At 41.9% G+C, this 6,000-nt stretch overlaps 1 protein-coding gene across 1 annotated transcript in view; it reads left to right on the top strand.

Annotated features, from left to right (window-relative positions):
- Window positions 1-5,599: 5,599 nt before the first annotated feature.
- fgf13a (fibroblast growth factor 13a) overlaps window positions 5,600-6,000 on the top strand; it is an 86,846-nt gene continuing 86,445 nt past the window's right edge. The window contains exon 1 of the mRNA XM_047585274.1: window positions 5,600-5,857. The gene's annotated coding sequence lies outside the window, so the exon portion shown is untranslated. The remainder of the gene's footprint in view (window positions 5,858-6,000) is intronic.

The following is a 6,000-nucleotide window of genomic DNA, read 5'->3' as shown; positions in this document are numbered from 1 at the left end:
TGCATTGAGCGTTATTAGCGTTGAGTGCAGCTAAGCTAACTCCTACAGACAGTGACCCAGAAATACAGTACTATTGTGTGTTTCTTAAAAATGAGGGCTTAAATCCACTCCTGGTTCTGTGAGCCGTGATGCAGCCAATCTGACAGACGCTGCCGGCTCAGACATGTTCAGCCACCGTTAATGAAAACTGGAGCTTCCATCCCTCCTGGTCAGAAAGTGCCCGCGAAGCTGACTGCTTTCCTGATGAATGTCAGAAATCATCATTATTATTTTCGTTTGTGCAAAAAGCTGAACTCCATAGAGCAAATAAGGTAGATAGGGCTAAAACGGATTTCTCATAATATCAGTTCCACTGTTCTACTGCTAAAAGGGGAAGATTAGTCACCTGTAAGTGTAGGTGTGAAGGCTTCTTGTGTATCACATGGACAAATACATATAGATCATCTGTGATGCGACATATATAAGAATGCAATCCGGAAGTCAATTATGTACAGTGTTATGGGGAGACGTGACAGAAATACGACGTTGCCTCTTGCCTTTTGACCCTGACCTGTTTGGTTTTGAAATAACTTGCTGACCCCGTCCCGACCCTTGAAAATTATGTCAGCCTCCTTGAGCTATTTGAGACCCGGTGATAGATGAGCACGTGCAACAGTCCTTTAATGGCATTTGATGAAATCCATCACCTTTATGCGAGGGCCTGTGGATACGTACACACAACGGTACACCTGTACAGCCTTCATTTTCATTTTCAGTCCTTCAACTGTCTTGAGTTTGCCACTGAGTTACATTATTATTCATTACATTTCTTTATGACCAACACGTGGATATTGCACTTGATACCTAACACATATGACACTGACCTCAGCTGCTTTCAACAGCGTAATGTAAGGTAGCAATTTCCCAAGTACAGTGTGACATGTTTTCACCATTTGTGGATAATGGCTCTCCCCGGAGTCCCAAAGAAATGACTTTATATCCTTCTCCAGAGATGAATCTCAATTACTCTCATTTGTCCCTGAATTTCTTTGGATCTCAGCGTGTTGGTAGCTTTTGAGGATATTTGGTCTACACTTTGCCAGGCAGGTCCCACTGAAGTGTTTCTTGATTGAGAACAGGTGTACCACTGTAAACTCAAGTGAATTAAGTCTCTCTTCATAGCTCCCGTGTCTTGTATTAACTGAGTAAGCCCCAAATGTACTCAGTTCTCTGTTGTTCCAAATTCTGCAAACACCCCTTGACCCCCTTGATGCCGGCGTGTATCCGCTGTAACAGAACCAGCCTGATTACCTTATCAGCCACACTCAGAGCTCGAATCAGGCTAAAACACACAGTCATGGGCGGACGACTAACCCAGCTGCACAATACTGGAGCATTAATCACCCTCCAACACCTGACCGCTTGTCCCGGAGAATGATCTCGGGGATTGATCCTTAGCACCCCGTACTGGCTCCTCCACAAATATCACCTTGAGTGATTGTTGGTCCGGGCAACCCACAAATCAAGCGGCTCCTTCAACGTTGGTCCAATGTTGCTCTGTCATCCCGTGGAACTGATTTACAAGTGGGCTCAGGGTGTAGATGGGATGTGTGGCTGTTTCATGCGATTGGAAATTGATTTTGAACTCCCATGATAAATGCACACTTAAAGTGAAATAAGAGGGCAGTAGGTCGCAAAAGAGAATAAAACACATCTACTGAAAATGTGGAGCTTGATGCCCATAAAGAGAAAACATCTAGTAATGACTGATGAAATGTATGAGGTGTAATATATGGCGAGGTACACATCACAGTATAATTAAATAGAACTGAATGCCCTTTATTGTCATTACACAGCGAACAATGAGACTGGAGAGTAATTAGCGTTTTAGTGCAAAAAAAAACATACGTATACACAAAATAGTGTAAAGAAGGTTTTATTTACAAAGATTTACAGCCGAAGTCAAAATACTAATGCTAAAAATATATTGAAAATATACAAAAACTGTAAAATAAAATGACATTACTTTTTATTGCAGCAGTGGTAAACATGTAGCAGCAGTGGTAAAGTGTAAACATGCAAAAATGTATTGCACAACAGCAGCATCTGTGTAGTTTCAAGTCTGTATTGCACACTCAATATTACACGGATTGTTGCATGTGAGAGTTCAGGGTGGTGATGGCTCTCGGAAAGACGCCGTTTTTCGGTCCGTTTGCCCGTGCTCTGAATGATCTGTAGCGCCTCCTAGAGGGCAACAGCTCAAACAGCTGTGACTTGTCCTGGATGATGTTGCGAGCTCTGCTGAGGCGCCGTGTGGTGTAGATGTCCATCAGGAAGCAAGGCATATAGTACGTAGCATCATGTACAATATAGGCCTAACATGTCCTAATTATCTTTGGACATGGGAACTGCAGAGCATTGATGAATCATTGCCTGACACCATATTAAAGTACATGCAACAAATAATCTCACTATCCTGGCATTAAGAATAGAACTGGCTGTTGTGGCATAACGTCATCCTGCCACAGATCTGTAAGGTTTTGCCAACACGAGCCTCAAACTTGCTTAAACTGCACGGCTGACTAATTTTGAAGTAAACCGCAGCACCCAGGGGAAACCCACACGAGGACGGAGCGTGCATTCTCTTCACCAAATGCCATTGTGCTGCCTTGAGTGATTTGTTGTTTCCCTGCAATGCCAAGCCTCCATCATCTTATTGCCTTATGTAACGCGCATGGAAATAACAATTAACCCACCTAACTGCACAAAAGTGCCTCCCACACTAAGAACTTCCTCCACAATCTGCACCCGCACATTACATCATGCTGGAGTACTGCACGAAGAGATGATAAGGGTAGCGAGTGTACATTCGAGTTCCGTTAAGCTGAATGAATGCTGAACTCGTGCCGATTTTAAAATATCAACAATGTATGGGAAGGGCATTTTCATAAACAATGTCTGCAGTACAGTAGTAATGGGAATGTCCGTGTAAGCCAGTCCTACTTCTATATGATTTTTGCCACAGAAACTGTAAAAACTTGTAACATTTTCTTTGAAGGTGCATAGATTAGGTTAGATTATTATTATTAGATTATTATTTCTAGATTAGTAATATTTCTAACAGTAACAAGCCTCTCACAATAACACTTGAATAAATAAGCATGAATTAATTATTAACAAGCCATTCTGCTACCTGCTGTACCAGTATGTGTTGCTAAATAACAACATTACAATAAGTGTCTCTGATTAGACTTGTTTATTGGTTTATAAATCTGGATTTTTGTATTACTATGAGGAACGTTACGCACAATATATGGTAAAAACATAAAACCAGGGCAGCCGTGGCCTTGTAGTTAGAGAAGCAGTCCTGGGACCTGGGACCAGAGGGTCAGGGATCCACAGCTGAAGTGCCCCTGAGCAAGGCATCGAAGCCTCTGTGCTCCCTGTGCTTCCCACTGTTTCATGTGTGCAGAAATTAATGGTTAAAATGTAGAGAACAAACTGTATAAAAATAAAGATTAAGACAATAAAGATTCTTAAAACAAGAATTAAAACCACTAGCAGTAGGTGCAGTACTTTACTTGACTAAACACTCAGTTGACTATGAGCTATTTGTATTGTGTGATACAGTGACACTGTATTGTCACTTCTTCTCATGAAATTCTCAGAATTAGCAATAATCAAAAATGTCTCTATTTGCTCCTGGGTGCGGCCCACATGAGGCTGCAGTCCACTCTGCTCCAACTGTACACAACACTGTGTGAATGAATGGATGGGTCAAATGCAGAGAGGGAATTTCCCCATGAGGAATCAATAAAGGAATAATAAAAAGAAATCTATTAATATAGATAAATGCAATCTCAGAATTGGGCCATGTTGAACCTACTTTAATTAATTTTGTCTGACTGTAAGATTTGGAATTAATTTATTTTAATCAGGTATTATAACACAATGGGATTACTTATATTACCTATATTAGTAAAATATTTCAGAACAAAACAGACCAGTTTGCTGAGCGTGTGTCTACCAGTGTGGAACAATGTGACCTTGACGTGGTGCATATTCCAGCAGAAACATTGCAATCAGCAGTCAAAAAGAAGTGATGCAGGGTTATTTTCCGTAGCATGTGTGGACGCGGCCTGTGAACTGACATCAGAGTGACAGAGGGTGAGTCAGGAGTTTGTTTGTGCTGTACCGCTCCGGGGCTTCGCTTTAAACGGTGAGCGGATGAACGTGGCGCTGTGGTGTGACGCCCTGCTGGGAAGGTCAAAGCGGGGCACAGGCCATGGACACAGTGGGAAAACAAACCAGTGGCATTTACACCCTGTCTAACTCTCGCTCTTTATAGCTCATTCCCAACATAAATGCTCAAGTTCAGCCGGGCGCTTGCCTGGAACTTTAAGAGGACCGGTGTTGGTCAACTATTAGTCACTTAAAAGATGTAAAATATCATTTGAAACACAGCCTGACCACAGAATACAATCACATGTCGCATTATTGCTTCTTGAGTTGGTGCGTGTTGTTTAACTGCATCAACAGTTCAACTTTTAGTAGCGATATTACAAATTTCCATGTGTCACCAAAAGACTTTCTGGAATCTTCAGCTAGAGGAGCTCATCCCAGCTGTCATTGGGCTAGAGATGGGTTACACCCAAGATAGGTGTGGGCCTGTCTATCGCATGGCTAACATACAGACAAACAACCATTCGCACCTACGACCAATTTAGCATGTCTTTGGGCAGTGAGAGGAAGTAAGAGCCTGAGAAGAACATCCAAACTCCACAAAGAAAAGCCCCAGCCGGCCAATGGATTCAAACCCAGTGCCTTCTTCCTGTGAGAAATCAAAGCTTGGTGATCAATTGCATCTCATATGAACATATACCCTTCACCTGGGGTCACCTCCCTGACCCTACTGCTACTAAGCAGTCAGCTCATATTGATTCACAGTCTTCTCTGATCTGGTGCTAAGACTGTAAAAGAATAACATTCTCACTGCCACTGAATCAGATGAGCAGTCGTATCACATGCCCTCAAAATATGAGCCACACAGCTGGAACTGAGAGCAATAAATAGCAGTATTTTTCATAAGCTTTAAACTGTGACTTAATTGCAACAGCGAACCACGTGCTGTTGCAATCAAAGAATAATGGAAACAACTCCTGGAACAAGTAAGTCATCTAAGAGGAATCAGTTTAAACTGTAACAGACAAATGTAATAGAGAAACAAACACACACACACGGAGTGCAGTTGTAAATTAGATACTAATCCAGTGACAGCAACAGAATGGCATGGCAGAAACTGTGAGTTTTTAAGACCAATTGCTGAAGCGTCAGAGACATGATTTTGCTTAACTGGAGTGCAGTTCACTGAATGCTTTACTGAAAAACATAGAAAACAAAACACAAATTAGCCCAACTCTGCGTAAATGCTGCAGGACTTGACATTTTGAGGGAAAGCCAAATCACTGAAACCGGCCACCACAGCGTTCCTTCAAACGTCTCAGGAAGATTTGAGCATGTGAAGAAAGTTCGAAGGGGGTCTAGTTTCTTCTAAAAATAGCAGCCATATAGATCTTGTAACCCTCAACCTGCAGGTCTTTTTCCCCTGCTGCTACAGAGTGCTACAGACTTGCAGGACCAACAGATGTGACATAACGCCCGGGAAACTCGGACAGAAATTTGAGTGGGACTTCAGAATATAAACTGGGGAAAAAAACTAAGAAAAAACTAAACAAAACTCATAACAAAGCTGGATTAAGAACCCCAAAATCAGATGGGATTTTAAGCTGTCAGTGTGGCTCAGTCACTGTTTGGAAGAGACCGTTCCACGCAGGTTCCAATAAAGGATGACATACAGCTCTTAGGCTTCACCTTAAAGGTAAGGACCTTTCATACAGCATGTACTTACAGAACCAATTTAAGATGAAGAAGTCATTCACGGATGGATATAATTTGCTCCTATAGATAAGAAAATATTGCTTTAGAGTTGCTTTAATAAGCATTTTCTTTAAAGTCGTAAGA

Source organism: Mugil cephalus, chromosome 5 (genome assembly GCF_022458985.1).
Source record: "Mugil cephalus isolate CIBA_MC_2020 chromosome 5, CIBA_Mcephalus_1.1, whole genome shotgun sequence".
Taxonomy (NCBI): domain Eukaryota; kingdom Metazoa; phylum Chordata; class Actinopteri; order Mugiliformes; family Mugilidae; genus Mugil; species Mugil cephalus.
Note: the sequence above shows the minus strand (reverse complement) of the source record. Positions and strands in the feature narration are given on the sequence as shown.